The sequence below is a fragment of the Pseudopipra pipra genome, chromosome 7 (assembly GCF_036250125.1).
Source record: "Pseudopipra pipra isolate bDixPip1 chromosome 7, bDixPip1.hap1, whole genome shotgun sequence".
Taxonomy (NCBI): Eukaryota; Metazoa; Chordata; class Aves; order Passeriformes; family Pipridae; genus Pseudopipra; species Pseudopipra pipra.
In genome coordinates this window covers 36,241,737-36,264,236 of record NC_087555.1, presented here as the reverse complement: position 1 = coordinate 36,264,236, position 22,500 = coordinate 36,241,737, and the positions used below count along the sequence as shown (strand labels likewise).

The 22,500-nt window shown below is 39.2% G+C and overlaps 1 protein-coding gene across 17 annotated transcripts in view; it reads left to right on the top strand.

Moving 5' to 3' along the window:
- Positions 1 to 22,500, top strand: part of GTDC1 (glycosyltransferase like domain containing 1) — a 209,085-nt gene that overhangs the window by 120,742 nt on the left and 65,843 nt on the right. The gene's annotated exons all lie outside the window — the stretch shown is intronic.

Sequence of the window (22,500 nt, the reverse complement as noted above, 5' to 3'; positions counted from 1 at the left end):
AAGTTAGTAGAATTTAATATGATAGCAGCTTTACCTACTGGAGTGGATTCAGTAAGGAATTCAAATTAGGCCCTTTTCTAATTTTCTTTCCAAGTTTTGAGCTGTTCTAAAGATTTATACTGTTCCTAATTTCACGTAGTTTATGTCCTGTATTTGAACCTTGGCCATTTTGCTACCTTACTGTCTCTTCAGTGTACATTAGGAAAAAAGCAGTTGAGAAACAGTGTACTTGGGGTCTTGTTGTGCTTCACTGGTTTGAAATAATTTTCCTGTTAATGGTGTATTTAATATTTATTTTTCCTCCTATCCATGGTAAGGCTTTCAAGTGAGAGTAATAAAACTTTTGGTATGTTCCCATCTAGCAGACTTTGCATTGGTTTTGGTGTTGTATTTAAACTCCAGTCTAAGCAGGCAGAGTAAATTGCAAGTTAGAGTCACTGGGCTAATAATATATCAGAAAACAGATTTCTTATCCTGCTCTTACATAAAGTACAGACTATTTCTCAAACTGATATTATTTAGTGCCTATTAAATAATATTCCTGATGTGCTTGTAGATTCCTGTTTATGTAGTGACTGATTTCAGTGTCAAACTGGTTTAGGTTCCTCATCTTAGGAGAATTACAAAACTACTTCTAAAAGACAGATCCAAAGGTCTCAGTCAATGCATGAATTCCCTGTGTTAAGACTCAAATTGGATATTAATTGAAGCTGTGTCTTGGGTGAGAACTGCTGGTAGATTTAATCTGGAAAAAGACCTGTGATAATATTAGTGAAAAAAAAAAAGCAAAAGAATTGAATAGTCATTGAATGAAGCATCGAGGAACAAACCTGCCAGACAAGTGCCATTATGATTTTTCAAATGGGCATGTAAAGCTCGATGTCTCGTTAGATTAAATTGTTATGGATGTCCACCCATCTGTGGAAAAGATGGTTATTTCTAGTTAGGGTATTGCCTTCCCTTTCTAATGTGTATTCTCACTAATATTGTTCATCCTTGTGTCACCTGAGGATCAGAAAGCTAAAATGCACATCATCTGCAACTATTTTGGGGATGTTGTTTGAAAGCTGAACCTTGCTTTCAATCCAGCTCCCTTACAACTATAATTGTATTATGGAAACTCAATCATCCCCGAGTTTGGGGAGCCAGCTTTGAAGTGGCTGGTATCAAGTTTTTTTTTGAGATGTGCTTGAATTTAAAAAAAAAAAAAGTTAAGGGCTTAAGCACTATTGGTTTTTAATGAGACTTGAACTTCTAAGTGATTAAGTCAGTTGTGAACTTGGAAATTAGGTTCTAAAGATACTTGGTTCTTTGGAGGTATGCATTGACCTTGCTTCTGTTTAGACACCTGATCCCACATCATCTTTCTTTGAGAATAAAAGCATTGGAAAATGTGTTTTCTGAAGAAACTGATTCTAAAGTAGATTCATTCTTACAGAACAAAACAAAAACCAGACTACTTCAAAAATCATCTTCGTCTGTCCCTCAACCCACTAAAACCCAGATAGTTTGAAAACTTCTATTTAAGGGCTGGCAGACCTTTCCCATTCAGGGAAGGAGCTTCTACCATATTAAACTATTTCCTTCTCATTGCAGGCCAACCTACTCAGCTCATCGTGTGTCTTCTCTCAGTTATTTGAGAGTATAATGTCAATTTGGCCCTCTTTGTTTCACCAAATGCCTCACTGAAACCCTCGTTGCAGGGAAATACAAGGGAATGGTGAATACAAGTTGAAGTTCTACTTTAGTCCTTGTGGGGTTTATTTATTCATTTCTTTAGTTACACAAAGGCTTTTTTCACCTGTTGTTGCCAAGGAACAGGCAACAAAGGCTTTTCACTTACTGAAAAATTCTCGGAGAATAAGAAAACAGTAATATTGGAAGTCTGACATTGCTGAATTAAGTATTGCATTCAATTTTCTTGGACTAAATCTAGCAATATTATAGTTTATTTTTGAGAAATCTTAATTTCAAAAGTAATAGATATATATAAGTATAGTGTTTGCTATGTATGGGTGTCTGTAGGTATATTTAACATATCAGGAGTAACTTGAACACTTAAAAATAGTTACCAAGGCAAATGCAGATGAAATAATAGCAAGATTTCTCCTCTGTGAGCATATAGATTTAAATCACAGAATCATAGAATATGCTGAGTTGGGATTCATCAGGATCATGGAGTCCAACTCCTGGCCCTGCACAGAACACCCCAAGAGTCCCACCACATGCTTGTGAGTGTCTGGCTGGTTGCATGAGGCACTGCAGACCTCCCTGACACTTATTTAAACTACCCTTCCAGCAGAAGGTTTTTTTTGCATTTTGTGTGGTGTGTGTGTCCTACCCACAGTGGTCCGTCAGGAAATGTCATTAAAAGAGTCATAGACACATTTAGGTTGGAAAAGCCCTCTAAGATCATCAGTCCAACCATTAACCTGAGAAGATGGGAGATACTTCAGTTCTCTTTGCACTGAAGAACTATATAACTTTGGGCAAAACTCTTCCCCTTCTTCACTTACCCTACGGCTCAAATGGGGCTAATAAGGCTTATAATTTGTATGCTTAAGTATGCAAATTGGCAAAGTAAAGCATGCTTTAAAAATGGCCAATGAACTTGGAAAGCTACTTTTCCTAATAAATCTGAAAAAGAAGAAGATTCCAGAACGTGGTCATCTAATTGCATCTTCACAAACCGTGTGGTCTAAGTTTAAATGTGACTCCAATGTCTAATCCCTTTAGAAAGTCTTTTTGCCCCAAGAAGAATGGGAGCACACTCAGCAGGCTGCAGGAGGATGGGATAGCCTGCTTGAAGCATTTCTTTGCAGCATAATTGCAGCCTCAATGAACCATGAATCCAGCCTAATTAACATAACTGGAACCACAGCAATCATGCTGCCATTCAATTTAGGTTTGGAACATTCCGCTGAAGTGCCACAGTTCTGCTGTTTATTGCTGAGATACTGTGGAGAAGTGTCCACTTACTTTCTTGCTACTGTCCTGGTGTATTTTTATTATTTTAGGATAACTAGGGAACTTCAGAAATGGAAGGCCATTGGCTTACTGGTTGTTCCATTACAAATAATTCTGTATTGCTTCCTGTAAAAAGGTAATAAAAGCTCTTAACATACTGTTAAAACTTAGAGTAAACATACAAAACTTCCAAGTTAGACCCAGGTTCCAAATTCTAATGGATAGCTAATGGCAAATAATTCTGGGATTATTTGGAGTTAAGGACTGCGTTCCCAGAGTTCTAAAAATAGTTTCTATTACTCTTTGTAAACACTATACCTAGGAGAAACCTTTGTCATAAGAGCCTGGATTTTTTTTAATGTGTTACTCTGTAAAAAATGTGTTTTATTGTTGCTGTTGGTTGTGGTACAGTAAGAAGCCACAGAAGTAGATCAGGTATCAGGTTTTGGCATCAGAGCAAAATAACCACCTATTTGGGACAGAGAAGTCAAAGGACTGCTGAAAATAGCAGTAGCTGATAAATTGGGTCTGGAGATGGAGGGACTAGAAGGCTTTCTGCATCTTCCTTGGCCATTAGATGATGGTCCTTAGTGGTGGCACCAAAGCCACTTCAAACTAATACAAAACCAGGAGTTTATTCTACGATTTATGACAGAACTGAGCCTGGTAGTTGGAGTAGAACGACCAGCAGATGAGTTGTTTGTCTTTTTTAGTGAACTGTTGTCTTGCTGATCCAGTTTTTGGCAAGTTGTATCTTAATGTTAACTGTTAACTATAATGGAGAGTACCTGATGGAGACTATACCCCCTAGTTTTTGCATTAATCTGTGATTAAGTCCCATATATAACTCAGAGTAGTCTACAGACAACACAATGTATTATTATTGAGTAAGAAAGTGAGGAAATCTGACCTTCAGTGATGGCTTTTCTTCACTCCAGCCTGTGAACAAGCCCCACTGGCTGCAGGAGGCTCTGTGAAGTTTGCTGTCATAATTCTGGCTTTTAGGTGTTGATTAGTCATTCTCTTCTCAGAAGGCTTAATACCCATTTTAGCTGAGACTCTCCAGTTCAACACTGATTAAAGGTGGGGTCAATCAAAGGGCTGGCTGTGGTCGAGGAGCAGTTGAAGGAAGTGCAGAGAATAGCTCAAGTGGTTGGTTCCTGGAAGACCGAGTCTCTGTGATTCATCCCTTTGGAAATGAAGGAGCAGAAAGCAGTGCCAATTAAATATCACAAAGGGTTATGATAAACATCGAAACGATGGGGAGAGATGGTGGTTTTTCAGCATCTTTATTCCCTGCAGCTGGGACGTGTAAGCTCAGGAAGACGACTGAACATTGATATTTTCAGAGTTCAATAGTCACGCTTGTTATTGAATGCAGTTACTGAGAATTGACAGGAGAAACTGTTTTTGAGGGGTGTTTCCAAGTGGAGATCATATTACTAGTTTAGTGTGCAGCAAACCCAGGGCATTTGAATGGCTGTCAGATCTGGGAGAAAGAGAGAATAACTTCTCTGTGGTAAAATATTGCAAAGGAAATAATCAGCCTCCTTCAGAACCAGTATTTTTTATTGTTTGTAGGTGCAAATTCAAAAGCGACTCAGATCAAATGTGTCAGAAGTAATTTGAGTGTTTGGCATTTTAAATCTAATGGCACTGTTTCCACAAAAACTCTTGCTCGTATTCCTGGCTGCTTTTAAAACATTTATATATACTTTTCTGCCTTTTATACAAATTCATGAAATAAGGTCCTTGAAGACACTGAAAAATTTAAGTTAACCGTTCTTGCTGAAATAAATTGATGAAAAAAAATGTTAAGAAAATACATCTGTAGACAAATACAGATTTGTCTTTGCTCTTTGTCCTTTTTGCTGTTTGAAGATCTTTTCGGGCTCTTTGAGTGCAAAATCATGGCAAATTTTCACCTTTGATATCTATCACTGTGCTACTAGTATGAAATTGTTTTTTTTACAAGTCATTACTAGGCACTGAAGGCACTTTGTTCCTCCAGCACTGCCAAGCCCACCACTAACCCATGTCCCCAAGTGCCACATCTACATGTCTTTTAAATCTCTCCAGGGATGGGGACTCCACCACTGCTCTGGGCAGCCTGTTCCAATGCTGACCACCCTTTCAGTGGAGACATTTTCCCTCATATCCAACGTAAACCTCCCCTGGCACAACTTGAGGCCATTTCCTCTTGTCACTTGTTCCCTGGGAGCAGAGCCCAACCCCCATCTGGCTAGAGCCTCCTGTCAAGGATTTGCACAGAGCAGTAAGATCCCCCCTGAGCCTCCTTTTGTCCAAGCTCATCCCCTCTGGGAAAGATGGACTCTCAGACATGAACTCCAAAGCTTCTGGCTCCAGTCTCTGCTCCAAGCAATTTTCTGAGCATCCAAAGGAGCACAAACCCCATTAAAAAAACAACGAGGAAACAGAACTTTGATTAATTTTAAGGTGATTGCCTCTTAAGAGACTCTGAAAATGGGTTTTCAATTAACAATCTAGTTTACATAAAAGGCACATATTGATGAACATAGTCCATGACTTTTTGCTCAGTCCCATTATTCTCCTCTAATTCATATGCAGAAGCTAAGATTTCCAGTGATCTCACTGTTTACCAAAATCCAAGGGACTTAGAGGTTAATGTTTTTCTTATTTTCTGGTGAGAGTTCCATTTTCTGTTTTCTTCGCAAAGGAAAATAAAGGAAAAGGAGGAATGTGCTTCCAGTAAGCACCCAAAGGTGCAGATGATTCATCAGGAATTAGCTGAATGCTCTTGTGAGAGCTGGAAATTTCCCTAGCAATGCTTTGGCATAAAATTCTTCTGAATATCTGACAGCCAGATATTTTCCTATTCATATTCAGAACTATTTTCAATGCCAGATATTGCTGATTGACAAATTTGAATTGCCTATCCTGCTGTGAGCCCTTCTCCTACAAAGTTCAGAACTGTATAGGTACAAGCAGGTTTCTGAGAATCAGAGGTGATACAGCAGCATAACGGAAGTAAAACAATGTTGTTTATGCTTATTCATGTAAATACTGGTGGGACACCTCTTAAATTAATCATACAGTGCTCCTTAAATACATCTGATCATAACCTTACCTCCAAATCAGAGCCAGTGGTATTAGAATAGCTGATTGCACTCAAATTGTGGAGAGGATTTTTTTTTTCCCTCCAGAAATTAGTTCTATAAAAAAAGGGCATATTTTAAGAATTCTGACTTCAGACAAATAATCCAAAATTGATGCTTGATTGAAGCTAAAGAAACAAACACAATTTATTGCTTAGTAAGAGTACTACCCTTCTGTTTGAAGGACCTCCTAAAAATATCTTGGTAGTTAATAATGGTGACTTGAGTCAGTTGGAGGTAAATACATATTTGGTATCAGAAAAAAAAAAGAAACTGATTTTATAACACTGAAGCTTAAAGATCACACAGTGGTGTTATATTTGATGTGCAACATCCAACTATTTATCCAAACTTCTTCTAAAAGTTTTAGCTCTATCCTACCAGTTTGTAGGCGTGTTGTACTATGACCATATATTAAATATGTTTATTAATTTTTTCATTAGTGTACTTTAAACCTTCTCTTCTTGGTGAAACATTTTTTCCATAATGCACTAGCATGAAATAAATGCCTACAAAAGGCTGAAGTTAAAATTTGTGTCTTGAGTCCACTTTGCCCTAAGTGCCACAGTGGGTTGGGTTTTCTCTTAGTGAAGGACTGCAGAACATGAAAGTCCAGCTCTATGCCGGGGCTGAGATTAGATCTGAATGCAAGGAAAAGCAACAAAGGTCCACAGAATATCTGGAATCTGCAAATACTTCCTGTACTTAACCTACACTTTTGTTGCGTGACTGTAAAGAACAGCAAATCTTTGTTCTTTTCCCTCTCAGTTCCCATTCAGTCAGTTCAGAGACACAGGAGAAAGGTTTTGGGGAGAAAAGCTGTTATCAGTCTTCCTACAGTTCCCATCTGATTCTGTCAACAGTGAGTACATCAAACCATGAGCTTGCAGCCACTTTTAAACACCAAAAAGTTTTGGAAAAACATATATATATATATATATATATAAAACATATAAATTAATATGAGCATAGAATATGAATGTGATGTTCCTTTATGCCTTTAAAGTTTAGCTGATATTTGATATTTAGCTAATAAGTAAGAACCAGAGCTAGAGCTCTGTTTTTGGATTCAAGAGTGAGTTGCATCTGCCTCAGGTGGAGCATAGAAAGAACAAGTGTGCATCTTGCTAAGATCCCAAAATGTTCAGGCAGGGTAACTAGACTTCTAGAAAGCTGAAGAATCATTCGATATCCTGAGTTGGAAGGGACTCACAAGGATCATTGAAGTCCAGCTCCTGGCCCTGCACAGGTCAACCCCAAGTTATTCAGGTTCATCCATTTATGAAAACCTTTTAGGACATTTCTTGGGTCTAGAATCCAGAAGGTTTTTCTAGTCAGCTTTATGTACTAAAGAGTGAAAAAAGTCTCAGAAATGCCTCTCTCATCCTGTGTGCCTGCCAGGAAGGTGTTGGTTTAGCAGCCTCAGGGTGGTCTGGTGTATCTGTGCATGGATGGGATCATTGGCCATGGGCTCAGTGGTGCAAATGTATAGAGTAGAGAAGGCTATAGCTTACCCTACTTGGAGCTGGAAGTATGGAAAGACAAATAGTCTGTGGCTTCTTGCAGCTCAGCTCATGGTAATTTGAATCTGAAATAAATTAATAGAGTAATCCTGTTTATGGATCATCAGCTGCAGAGGTGTTATTAAGGAACTTGTGTCCCTGTTTACTGGAACACCTGCATGTAAAGCCGTGCTATAATTGTTCAGACACGCTGAATCAGACTTCTCTGTCTCAAAACAAAATAGAAAATATAAATATATGGAATGTCCCAATCATCAGACTTATTCTTTTTTTCCTCTCAACAAGGTTGCTCTTCTGGCAAACCCTCGTGAAAGCAATCCACTCTTTTCAGTTAAAAACCATTCATATGGGGACAAACTACTGTTCTTCCATCTATATCTGTATTCATCCATTTAAACTCTAAAGCTTTCCAGCTTACTTCTTGGATTTATAGCCAGCTGGCTGCTGTGTGTAACATGAACATATTCTGACTGTGCATGAGATGTTTTTCCCTCGTTTAACCCATAATTGTCATGTTCACTCTAGGGCACAGCTCACTTGTGTGAGTTCCCAAAGTCATGACTTGCCACCTCCTCACTTCTCCTCACCTCTGACAATCTACTAACATTAAGACAAAAATAAAACTCAGCCCCAAAACTACCACCCAAAACTTGCTCCTTGGAACAGATTTGGATAAAATGGTGGGGGCCATAGCTGAGCCAACTCCTGTGGGATCAGTGCCCACTTTTTGGCATTTACAATAAACTTTGGAATGACTTTTTAACTCAAATGCTTTAATAGCAAGTGAGGAGGGGGTGGCAAAGAAGGGAAGGACATATGCACTCTTTTTTTTTCTTATGAATGCCTGATTGCTGATTTTTCAAGAGGTAGTCCAATAAGTGATACCTGTTTATTAGCAGCTTTCTGCAGTCCTAGAAATCAAAGTCAAAAAAATTCAGTGGAAGTGCAATTCTGAAATATCTGCCCTTACTGAAGTTACTGAATCATCAATGAGAAGCTTCCATTCAAAGAAAGCATGACTATTAAAATTAGTTAGGCATAGTTTGGCGTTGTAAGAAATACAATATGTTATTATTTTTTCTTTATGCAAAACCACTGGGTGCTAAGAGAGGCAATGGAACCATTAATTAATAGTAGTAGTCCTGGGTAATGTCATAATAAGCAATAGAACGTATTAAAGCACATTTATTCTTGCCAGCTATCAGGAGGAACTTTTAGATATTTGAAAGGCCCATTAGGTTTGTTTACATTCTGAGTGGAAGATGGTATGCTTTGGCAGGGGCTGAGCCACACTTTAGTACTTGACTCCAATGGTATTGAATTTCCTAGTCAGTAATATATTGTCACCATTTCAGGGCAGCCTGGCTCTCCAGGACAGCGGGTACAACCCAAATCAGTGCACTTCCCAGAGACAGGGTGTCTTTGCTGTTGTAAAAATGAAAATAACTGAAATTATGTATAACAGAAGCAATTTTCCACAATGGAAAAGGTGGTCGAGGAATGAAACCCGTGCCTCCAGGTATATTAACCTAACAGAAAAACAAAAATGTGCTGGGCTTTAAATTGTACTGGCAATCTGGAAAGGATTTTCCAACTGGAGTTATGTTAAGTGTTAATAGTGAAACCTGGGTACTTTTTCCTTTGATCTCTCCTCGAGCTCGTACAGAATAATAGGATCAAAATAAAATGCCATTTATATGAACACCTTGTTCTTTTGATCTTGGCACCAAAAATTCTGTCTGCAGCTACAACTTAGCAAACAGTGCATCTGCTCCTTTTGGTTGGACCTTCTACTTTATCATAACTTTTAATAAGTGGTGTCACAGCCAATTTTTCGAGGCAGTTCATGAACTTAGTCGTCGTTTTCGCCCTAAGAATCTTTAACTACATTTTCAGAAGAGCTGAATATAAGGTAGTCAGGACTTGTAAACTGGTGGCTTCTGATTGGTTCTGTATAAGCACGTTGAATATATGATTTAAACATCTGTATGCTGTGATGTTTCAAAATATAACATCAGTTGTTCTTTGAGCACTTGGGCAAAACTGTTGAAGTAGTGTACACTGAATAAGAGAAGTGTTCAGGGCAGAAGAACAGTTGGGGTACTTGTGGTTATCATTGGTGCTAAGTTTTGGATCCCTGCCTTTTCCATAGGGAAGGTGATGCACCCTGTGATGTCTGGGTGGTAGCCAAGCCTTTCTTTTCATCGCCCACCTCTGCAGGAAAGACCACAGAAGTGTTACAGCTGGTTGTTATGGATCCCTTTGCTTTTATGTAGAAGTGAGAGAGTCCATGAATGAACATGAGTATCCTTCAGCTCTTTATTCCCCAGGGTTGATGGTCAGGAGTGTTCCTTTGGAAGTCATTACTGCGAGCACTTAGAGTAAAGCTGCTTCTTCATGTTCTTTCAAATCTCTTACTAAGAGTCTTCTCCTCCAAAGGCTTTGACTCCACGGAAGCAGCTGAACTGTATTTATTATGATGATTGATTGTGTCTTGTTATGATCCCTGCTTCAGTTGTTGTAACCTCCAAGAATAGAAGAGATGGGCACGAAGCACTGTGCCAAATGAAAGCAAACAAACCCAAGTCCTGCAGCTCACCAGTGTCACAATCGCTGCTGTCCAGGAAGAGGGATTAGTGGGTGAAGAAACACTAGCTAGGAGAGATCCAGTGGCCAGGCAGAGTCTTGGGTGTCAAATGTCTCTTTCAAGCTCTGCATCCCACTGTAATTTATATTTAGCCATTAAGCTGGTGTGATAGGAACAGTCAGCTCGTTGTGCGCCGCATGCAGGGAGCACCGCTGGGTAAGTGCTGGGTAAGTGTTCAGGCTCTTGCTGAAATGGCTGCACTTGAGGTTGTGGCACATGAGCTGTCCTCCAGCAAGTTTTCTTGCAGACTTAGTTGAATCTCTGCACTCTGTCACGAGTCAGGAATATTCCAGAGAGCCATAACCGTGGCTATAACCTATAACCCTCTCCTTATTAAGTAGTACAGTGTAATTCATTATGTGCAATAAAGATACTGAGCTGGTCTGGGCACCAGAAGCAGTGTGGATGTATTTGTGCAGCACTGCACTAGGATTGATGCATCCTGCTGGGATCAGGTCTCTGTGCTAATGCAGCCACTCTGCCTCCAGTCCTTCCCTAAGTAGTACAGAACTGCTGTAAGAAAGTTTGCTGCTGTAGTTGTCTAAAAGGCAGTATCGGCCCAACTCTTTAATTTTAACAGGTTATCCTTTTCATCTTCCACCAGTTCTCACTTCCTATCCCAAAATTCAGACCTGCTTTTTGCATCAACTAAAGAAAGGTTGTGGGACTCTTTGGACAAGGAGTTAAAGTAAAAGAGCTGCAAAGATTGGTAGTTTTCCTCCTTACAATAGGAATGTGATTGCCCTAGTTCTGTGGTTAGCATGAAACAAGTCAGCTCTGTCATGAAGTCAGTGGGGTACAAGTTAATACAAGGTAGTAAAGGAATAAAACAGCAAAGTCCACAGTCTTTTATGACAAAACCAGTATGATCCTGTTGCAACATAAGGCCCCGCTGTGAATGGTTATTTTCTGATGCTTGGATAAGTGCAATTTACATATATACAAAGTGTATGAATAAAGTTATAAAAGTATACTTGGTATTTTACTTTTTTTTTTCCTTGAAAGTAATTTGCTATTGTTCAAAACTTTCAGCTTTCACTGGTTTTGTTTCCAAAAACCCCAAAAGGAAAAGAAAATAACAAAAGTCCGTAAAGGCAAAAGGGATATGTTCTCATTTCAGTTCACAGAATTTCCTGCCTTTAAACAATACAAATATATGCCCTTAGGTTTCTAACATGCTGGAAGGATACTGAATCCATGAAACAGATCAAATTAAAAGCAAGTCCACTACAGCAGCAGCGAGTTCTACCAGCATGGCCAATAGATCTCAACAAGAATTTCTTGAGGGGGTTTTAACCATGTTGTCAAGCCTTACAAAATCCTAAACTGCCAGCTCCATGAATGAATAAATGCTCAAAACCAGCAAGCAAGTCCTAGGCTGAATTGGGCACAAGTAAAATCTCATGCTTAATTAATTGTTCCCTATTCATTACAGGCCCTATTCAAAGCAATTATTTAATATAATTCTGAGATGTATCCACAAACAGAGCAGAATGGACACTGGCCTTGTTAAACCTTTTGAAGTATATTGTTTCTCCTAATCACAGATATGTGTTCCAGAGGCTGAATGTGTGATCCCAGCATGTGGAGTGAAAGGCATGAGGAGCACGGGGGCAACTGGTGATAATTATCACCAGAAGATGCTCCAAGGGCTGGAGCCCCTCTGCTTTGGAGACAGGCTGGGAGAGCTGGGGGGGTTCACCTGGAGAAGAGAAGGCTCCAGAGAGACCTGAGAGCCCCTTCCAGTGCCTTAAGGGGCTCCAGGATAGCTGGAGAGGGACTTTGGATAAGGGATGGAGGGACAGGACATAGGGAATGGCTTCCCACTGCCAGAGGGCAGGGTTAGATGGGATATTAGAAAGAAATTCTTTGCTGTGAGAGTGTTGAGACCCTGGCACAGGTTGCCCAGAGAAGCTGTGGCTGCCCCTGGATCCCTGGAAGTGTCCAAGGCCAGGTTGGACAGGGCTTGGAACAACATGGGATAGCGGGAGGTGTCCCTGCCCATGGCAGGGGATTTGGAACCAGGTCAGCTCAGGTCCAACCCAAACCATGGCCATGTCCTGCTCAAGCTGCTCACAGACTAGTGTCTCCTTACGGAGTAGGCACCATCCTTGCTGTTGTCCATCGTGCAGATCTGTGACCAGGCTGGTAACTCAGCTTGTAAGGGTAGCAGTGCTGTTCGTATGGATGCTCTTTTTTCCTTTTTCTAACACAAAACTGCATCTCTCTCTTTTTATTTTGCTGACTTTAATATCATAGGTAGCTCAGTGATGGGCCACAAGTGTTTTACAGAATTCAGAGGTACAGGCTCCCCAGGGATTCTTCTGGCACCCAGATGCTGAAAGGCAGATGATCAGGGATCTTACATCAGCATCACTGTCAAACTGATTTATACCAGAAAAAGGGTGTCCAAGGTTTTTGAGGATGTTTTTCTCCTGTAATGACATTGCTGTTAGTAGTATTAATATTTTTAGAGCTTTTTGACAAAAACTTGATCTTTTAGTAGGCAGAGTTACTGCCATTCTAGTTCTAGAGGTGGAAAGAGACTTCTGAAGTTTGAACAGTGAATGAGACCCTGGCAGAAGTGGGATTAAAATTTGGAATTTCCTCTAGGCCATACTGCCTAGTAGACATACAAATTTAAACTTTGGTTTTACTGCAAAAACAAGGTGCAAATTAATCTAATGACACATTTTGAAATGGAGGTCAAAATGTCCACATTACGTGATCCTGAGGACCAGTTGACTGAACCATCCAATTTGAATGCCCTGTGGCTGCAGTAGCTCCACAATTGCCCAAAAATGAGCGTGTCTTACTATTTGAATGTTGTATTATGGACAAAGTGTGTTTTAAATTTTTCTGTGCATACGATTGTTATTTTTAATTAATTTGCCTAGCTTTTTCAGATAAAACTTTCTTCAGTTAAGCCTCCAAATGAAAGCAGGCTTCATTGCTTATTTATTGGGGTACCTGAGAAAACATTAAATAATTCAGGTGAAAAATGTGCTTTCCAGAGAAACACACAGAAGTTTGCATTTGCGCAGGCGAGCGAATTATCAAAACCAGATGTAAGCAAGTGGAACATTTTACATAAATTTATTAAAATCATTATTTACCTGTAAGTTATAAGAAGGGCTTAGTTGCACTACTTTGTTGCCAATATGTACTGCCAATAATCTGCCAAAAAGCAGCTTGCTGGCAAAATCCCTGAAATGGTTGGGATATGATTGCACAGAACGTTACAACCCCCAGTCAAATGAAAACCTACTATAAACGAACTCTTTGATGGTGGATTCGCTGGAATATGGTATTGATATATGGTGTACAGTTTATATGGATTATGTATACTGCACAAGAAATATGGATATCTATTAAGGGTAACTTGATATGTAATCGGTCAGGACAGTTATTGTTCTCAGTGTTTGCGAGGAATAAGATCACACAGTGACTGCTCAGTTTTAAAATACAGATTATTCCCGTGCAGCCCAAAGCACTGCCATGCCATTTCTTCAATTAATACAGAAAGGCTATTGAAAATGTAAAATATCTGACATCTATACGGAGTTATTTTAAAGGCAGCTTTACTTCTAGGAACAATTTATACATTACATAAACTTATATTTTTCATCCAAGTATCATTTCGAGAATAGCAAGCTTAAATATTGGAGGCCATGGGGAAACATAATATTACGATAATGTTCTTTGGTGCGGTTTGGAAGGTTTTAGGAAACATTTGGAAGTATTTTTCTCATAAAGTCACTTAACTATTGAAGTGTTATGATAGCACTCCCTTCTGCATTGCGTATGTTGCAAAGCAGCCTGTTTAAAGGGGACATCCATCCTATATATCCTGATTAGAAGTAGTTCCACAAAACAGGAAATTATATGTTACAGGATCCTGGTATTAGTTTAATTAAAAAAAAAAAAAAAAGATGGTCGGTTTTCAAACACTCATTTCCAGTTGTGTTTAGCAAGAGGAGATTCTGCATCGTGTGTAGCTCTGTGTGAAATTTGCATTTTCTAAATAAACACTCGAGAGCTGAGTTGGGTTTTTTTTCTGTTTCAGGAAGCACTAATGAACATGACCAATCCTTTAGAATCCTAAAGAACCTTAAAAACCTTGCAATTCTCAGAAGCCTAACTTTTTTCCCCATAGTGTAATTCATTCTTTTGAACTTCTGCAGAAGCAGAACTTAAGTCAACAGTTTCTGAATTTCTGGCAGTTGTTATCAAGAGGACTCTTAGGGCTCCCAGAGTTACTTTGTGGTGTTGGTGCAGCAGATCTACACAGTCAGTGTCTAATTATAGAGAAAATTACTATTTTTCTGAACTATCAATTAATCCCTGTTTTCATATCTTGCACAAAATAATGCATAAGTTATTTTCACCTGCGTTATAAAATATGTATTGTAGTTCATTACCATCTTTCTGAGGAGTTTTTAAATTATCACCATTTCATTTGTGGAGAATGATGGTCTTAGAAATTATAACTGCACGGATTCATATATTTAGTGTTAAAGGATCTCAGGGAATTGAAGATGTGAACTCAGAAATAATATATTTAGGGTCAAACTCAGTCTCACTTGATGTCAAAGACATGTCTTTGACATCTGTGGGTCAAAGGATCTCCCTTCTGGAATTAAAATGCAGGGTGATCAATCTCTGATTATTTTTTTTTCTGACCTAAAGTGCTTAAGATATTGTTGAAGTCATTTGTCAGGAGCAATGGGTAACAAAATAGACTAATCCCACAAATACTGAGTTAGGCTAGACATGCTTTTGGCTGAAATTATGTCCAACAAGAGCAGCAGCACAGAGGACTGAATGCCAGGGAAACTTTGACTTCCAGGGATAGTTTCACCTGCCTTTGTTCCTGTTTTGCATAATTTTACTGCAGCCTTGTGTTTTGGAAGGTAGTACCTTTCCATGGATTTTAGGGAATAATTTCTGACACACTGGCACAGGTTGCCCAGAGAAGCTGTGGCTGCCCCATCCCTGAGAGTGTTCAAAGCCAGGTTGGATGGGGCTTGGAGCCACCTGGGATAGTGGAAGGTGTCCCTGCCCATGGCAGGGGGTTTGAAACTGGGTGGTCTTTTAATCCTTCCAATCCATCCTGTCAATAAGAGTTGAAGAACACTCTTTTTAAAGTCCTTGTCATCTGGGGTGTGGGTTTTACAGTGCACCTGGAACAGTGATCTTAATTTAGGAATTCAAATGTAATATTTAAGGGAAGGTTAAGAAATCAGTTTGACCATCTTCCTGAGATTGAGCTACAGGTATGGCATCTTAGAGAATAAACAAATAGAAGCATTGTTGAATGAGAGTGAAACTAGATTGGAAAGAAAAGTGTAAATGTTAATTAAAAGTGGAAATTTTTGACAGTGTCAGATACAAATTCTGGATATTGAGGGATTTCACTCAGAAATTATTTGGAAAAATAGGTGGAAGTTATTGTTTGAGGAAAGTGAGAATTAACCTGTTTCTCTTCTACTGTGTTTGCTGTTGGCATCTCTCCTGCCTGTCTCATCTTCCTTCCCCACTCTCATGGACCAAGTTGGGTCAAAGCCAACTGCCCGTGGCTGATCTGGATCCAGCCTGTCTTCTACAGGAGCATCTCTGGATCCTGCCTGCTATTCAGACACACCACTGAAGTGACAGGATTGTTGCATTCAGCTAATTTCTTGCTGAAACAACATTATTTTGGCTGATTTATCAGAAGTAAGTCAGACCTTGTGATCCCTCCCCTGGTTTATCCATTGTATAGGTTACACACCAGTTCTTCTCTCTGGCCAGGATGTCCTGGTCAGCTTTAGTTCTCTCCCGTGTTGTTGTTCACCTCATAGTCCGTGCTGGCAGCAACACCTCTCACATATTTAATGCCTGCATATTAAATCTCCATTCTTGGCCTTTGGTGAGAGTTAAAATTTGACTGGATGAGGCTCTGAGCAACCTGGTCCAGCTGGATGGGCTTTGAGCACGAGGTTGGACCGGAGACCTTTCAGCATCGGTGGTTCCCTGAGTTTCTCCTCTGTTGTAGCAAAGAGAAGATAATGATCACATCTCAAATAATATTTCATATTTCTACATCCTGCAGTTTGCAAGCAGGGAAATCAGTGTAAACTGTACTTATTCTACCCAGGAAAAGCTACATTCTGCTGTGGGAGGGCAAGCTGAGCCGCAGACCTTGGATTTTCTTTTGCCATGCCCTTCCCAGTGCTTAATCTTGGCTCTGTTCAGTTTTCTTTCTGTTCTCCCTCTTTGCTCCTAATCCTTGTCCATGCTTATAAGCCCCTAATATTTATATGGCATTATCTGTGTTAGAGATTACTGCTGACAAGTAATCTCTTCCCTCTTCTGAATGAAGAATTACAGCCATTGCTGAAGATCAGAAAGTGAAATTAGATCCCCGAAAGTATGTGACAACTTCAATAAACCCTAATATCAAATTCCCTGAATATTGGGGAATCTTCTTTTGAGCTTTTTGGTTTGAACTGTAGTACAGCTTCAAGACACCTGACCACACTTAGGAACACTTTTTTTGCTGTAGAGCAAAATGTGACTGTAGTTCTAGAGAAAAAAAGTGAAAAAAAGACTTGCTGAACTGTGACTCTACTCCCAGTTTTGAATTTTTTGCAGTCTTTTGAGAAGTAGGTAAATATAAATGCATCAGTTTTATTGTTATCAGCTGATTCAAAATATTAAATATTTTTATATATAAATATGAAAAGTAAGTATATACTGATGGAGTTGCTGTCTGTTCCAGTTTGGCCTCCAAAGATCTGCTTTATTGTTTTTTTATTTCTTAGAATAGAGTGGACAAAATTCTGAGTTTTGAAAAAACTTTTATATTTTTACAATGTTTGGCCAGTAATATGTGTTCGTGGTTGTATAGTTTTGCATATACCTGTAGTAATTTCAGGAACAAATTCAGTCTGGGAACAGGATAAATTCAAGGAAGCAGAAAGAAAGAAAGTGCAAAAGTGAATTTTTTTACTTATTGCCAACGACAGTCGATCACAACCATTATAAGCCAAAGGGACTCCAGGTATTAGAGTCACAGCAGCTCTCCATGAACCTCTGTAGTGATTTAGGTCACAAAAATTCTGCTAAATATATCAGCAGTTAGCAAAGAGACATTTGTGATCGTGATTGAAGAAAAACAAAGGGAGTTCTCAGTCAGTGAAATTGTAAGTTTTGCCGTGATGGTGCATGAGTGATGGAGGAAACACAGCAGCTCTGAAATGTCTGTGCTCCAGCTCTAAGGCCTGGGGAAGGTTTCTAATGTATCTGATTATGACTGTCTTATTTTATGTTTGAACCTTTTAATGGCAATATCCTAAATAAGCAAAAAATCCACTACACTTTCTGAACTATAACATTGCTTTCAAATGTAACTACATTTACAGAAAGGCCAATTTTTATCAGTAGGAAGAATAGGAAGAAATTCTTCCCTGTGAGGGTGGTGAAGGACTGAAATAAGTTGCCCAGAGAAGCTGTGGCTGCCCCATCCCTGCAAGTGTCCAAGGCCAGGTTGGACAGGGCTTGGAGCAACCTGGGATAGTGGAAGGTGTCCCTGACCATGACAGGGGGTAGAACTAGTTGATATTTAAGGTCCCTTCCAACCCAAACCATTCCACGAATCTCTGATCTTATTTTATTATTTTTAAACTTTTTAATGGCAATATAATAAATAAGTAAATAATAAAATCCATTGCACTTTCAGAACTATAACTTTGCTTCCGAATGTGACTGTGTTTTCAGAATGGCAAATTTTTATTAATGCAAATTATTTATTTTTTTTTAATATTACATGCATTCTTAAAATTTGTAGAGAACAGTTGTATAATCTGGTCTAACATAAACCAGAACTCCAATTTGTCTTTCTAATGTGGTCTCTATTCATTGAGCAGTGACATCATGGCCCTTCCATCCTTTTTTTGTTGTTGTTGTTAACAAAACGGTGTCACAAAGTGACTCTTGGTGCCATGGAAAAGAAACCAATCCCCATAAATAATTTTTCATTAAGGCAAATAAAGTTCTGTATGTAAACACGTACAGTGGAACATGGCAACATATTACAAAAGAGCTGGGAAAAACTCACATCTGCTTCAAGGAAAAGCACATGGATTTCCTCAGAGCAGGGTTTCATGGCATAAATGAAAAAAAAATACATAATAAATAGATTATGAGTTTAAAAAATATCTGTTACTCAAAGTAGCAAGTACTTAGATTGAAACTCTAACTTTTAGGGTATTGAATTTTTATGAACTTAGTTTAATTTTTAGCCTGTCTTTTAAACTAAACATCTAGACTCAATATGCAAAAAGGGAAAGTTTTCAAGGCTTACTCTCTGTAGAGTCTTCATAAAGTTTTAAAATTGATTGTTCAATGTGTTAGAGACTCAAAAATCTGAATACAGAAAAGAAAAATAGTTTTGAACACAAATTGTGAGACTAAAATTAGATATCTAAGTGTCTCACTGTTTGTTCTGAACTTTCAGTGTTTAAGTATATATGAGTTATGCACAAAAGTGAAACATTTTCCATGGTTTTTTTTAACTTGAAGAGACAGTACCTTGTAGAATCTATTGAAAGTGTTAATATTTGTATGCTTTGACGATAATTTTTTTTCCTGAAAGTTTCACTTGTGGAAGATTTCGCTACCACAAGTTAATAATAACAATGAAATCCTTCTCCCATATTAAAAATAGAATGCTATGACATTTTTCTTATTTGACTGGTGTGTTTTGTAACTAAGGTTGAGAAAAATGGTGCATCCTTCTCGATCACTAAATCCGACCTCTCTACTGTGGTAACTCTCTGGCTTGTTTTTTAGAATCATGGAATGGTTTGGGTTGGAAGGGACCTAAAAGATCATCTCATTCCACTACCCTGCCATGGGCAGGGACACCTTCCACTATCCCAGGTTGCTCCAAGCCCTGTCCAACCTGGCCTTGGACACTTCCAGGGGAGGGGCAGCCACAGCTTTACCACCTTCATCAAAAAAAGCCACGTAAAATATAAAAAATTCTTCCTTATATCTAGTCTTTTAAGCCTACATCTGCTCTTGCCCCACCTCTGCTACTCCATAACCATCATGGTGATGTAAAAGTCCTGAAAGGTCTTGATGTTTTAAATGACAGTGATCTGGGCAGGTACTGGATGGAGGGTGTCAGAAAAGAAGAATTAATTTGAGTCTGAAAGAGGAAAAATAGAAGCTGGAGCAAAAATGTTCTGGAGAAAATGTAAACACAAGAAAATGTGCTAACTAGACATTGTCGTTCTCCAGCCTGCTTTTGGGAAATACACATGAACAGGTTTAGAAGATTTCGTGTTGTTATTAGTTTATTTTCAGGTCATTTATTTAAGTGTCATAAAGAACATTAGCTAGTGGTTAGGGACTCCAGTATCCATTATATCATTCCAATCATGTGGACAAGTTTATACCACACATGATTTACAACGCTCTTTCCGCCGTTGAAATTGTTCTATTCAGGTACAAGGTTTTATACGGGGTTGTATTTAGGAAAATCCAAGTGACTGAGCACAGAGACGTGTTCCAATCAAAGTCCAAAAATTAATGCCTTTACACGAACACCGTGGGTTGCAGCGAGAGCTGTTTATGGCTCTCTGCCTACATCCTTTATCATGTCTCCACTGTTGTTAGTAAAATATACAGAACTACTTTATGCCAAAACAATGGAAGTTAATGCAGATAACTTGTTCCAAAGTTAACCATCAAATAAATCTCTTCTTTTTTTCTTTTTTTCAAACTGTTAAGTGAAATGGTGTTCTAAAACTTTTAAAAATTGTCAAGATGATGAATACTGTGTGTGTAATACAAGTAAATACCATGGAATTGATTGCACACACATGTCTTAAATAAAAGATATTAAAGAGTTTATTCCAGAGAGAAATCGGTGGAGTTTTATCTAATATTATTGGGAATTCTTCAATGACGGATCAGATTTATAAGGGTTGAAAACTAAGAAGGAAACCTCTTTGGAAACAGAAATGGTGCATTGAGTGGATGATTGGCTGGGAGATTAAAGACAGGCAGGGGGATACAGCCTCCCTAGGTAGCCTGACCTCTCACACCTCAAGCAGTTCTTCATAACGGCAATGATCTTTCAAAATCTGTTAGTTAAATTTAGTTTGGTAAATCAGTGCTTTCAGTGCAGTCACAGACTTGCACGTTTAGGGCAAATCCCTATTTCTCCTTCAGCTTTTCCCGTGCATAAATATATAAAAGTATATCCTGATGGGTCTGTGCTTGTACTTCAGAGGAGCCACCACCAGCCAGTTTTAGGCCTGTTACCAAAGGCTGAGAGAATTGGAATTTTTCATCCTGGGGGAGAGGAGGCTTCAGGGAGATCTTAGAGCCCCTTCCAGTGCTTAAGGGGCTCCAAGAGAGCTGGAGAGAGACTTGGACAAGGGCCTGGAGTGACAGGACAAGAGGGAATGGCTTCCCACTGCCAGAGGCCAGGGTTAGATTGGATATTAGGAAGAAATTCCTGGCTGTGAGGGTGGTGAGACCCTGGCACAGGTTACCCAGAGCAGCTGTGACTGCCCCATCCCTGGAAGTGTTCAAGGAGAGGTTGGACAGGACTTGGATCAACCTGGGATAGTGGAAGACATCCCTGCCCATGGCAGGGGGTTGGAACTAAAGGAACTCCAAAGTCCCTTTCAACTCAAACCATTTAATGAGTCTATGTGTGGAATTCAGCCATATCAAATTTATACTGCTAAACTCAGAGGATCTGAGGGTGGCTAAGTCACTGAGGTGGGAATGGGTTAACTCAGGCATGTTTGTAACACAGGTAGTGGATTTGGATGAGTGTGATTGAACTTTTTGTGGTTATGTCTCCAGACCAGCTCCAATAAGGGATGGTGAGCTGTAGAAAAAAGGTGGATCTCACAGGCCATTTAGTCAGTGGCTTGAAAATGCAGCTTGTTGTAGATAAATATGAAAATAATATGCCAAGGAACAGCAAGCCAAATCTAAGAATACACATTACGTGGAATAGTTACACAGTGCACTGACTTGAGAAAGGGGATTTAGGGGTTTGAAGAAAAATCCTCAAAGCAATTAGTCAAGAGTACAACTGTAGTAAAACTCACATAGTGTGTTTGTATTTTGGTAGTGATTTTGAAGAAAAAGGGTCTGTTTGCATTTAAAGGTGCTTCATTGCAGGGTGAGGTGATGATTCTGGTGTTCAGGAATATTTGTTTTGACAGAGAGGGAAGGGAGTGGTTTGTTCTCAGCCCAGAGATGAGCTGTGATGGAGTAAAACTCCGAAGAACTGTGGAGGAGGTTGATAAAGTGGAGCAAGTGTTGGCTTTAGTAAACAGTTTAATGAACAGGCTATAGTCTGTAAACATTTGGAAATTAAAAGGAAACGGAAAATTTAAATGTCTCTACTTATCTGGGGGAACCATAATCACACTGAAAGGCATGTAAGTAAATAATATGTGGGTAAATTAACTGGAGGTACAGGCAGGCATTTAGACTGAGGAGCCCACAGTGGCCATGCTTGGGAGTTCTATCCATGTTAATTTAGAAGAGTCATGGTTGGATGAAGGAGCTTCACTCAAATGTTTCCTGGGGAAGGACCGTAATTCATTACTACTTTAATTCAAATAGTAAAACTGGATCTGCATAAAATGTTACGTTTCATATATTACAAAAAGTTACTTCAGTGGCCTCTATATAACTGTGCAAATGCATCCTGCTGTTGGGAAAGGTTTTCTGCAGCATGGTCATCAGATGGAAGAGCCAGTGGTGTCTGATCCTGTCTGTGGCCCCTCAGGAAAGGCATGAGTAGCTCTGCCTCAGTTTCCTCATCTTGATGTTCATTACTCACACCCGTGAAAAACAACGGTTGTTTATATGCTACCAATGGATGTAGAAATCAGTCCTCTCCTAGAGGTGGGGTTTTCTTTCTAATTTGTGATTAGTTGTTTTCAGTTGGTCGTTATAGAAATCAGGTGAGGATAGTTGGCTAAGAAGACCCACTTCCATGTCACAGTACCTGTTTGATCCATGTCATTAGACAACAAACAGTTTTTCTATGTCAGCTTCATTGGCATGTGAGGAAGCAACTTACTAAACTCAAGTCTAGACACAGACTAGACTTACCTTAGGTCAGACACTGCTGTGTTTGGTATTTGCTGCCAATCTTAGCTGTGGTCTTGTCAAAAGTACCAAGGCTTTGTTGGCAGAATTG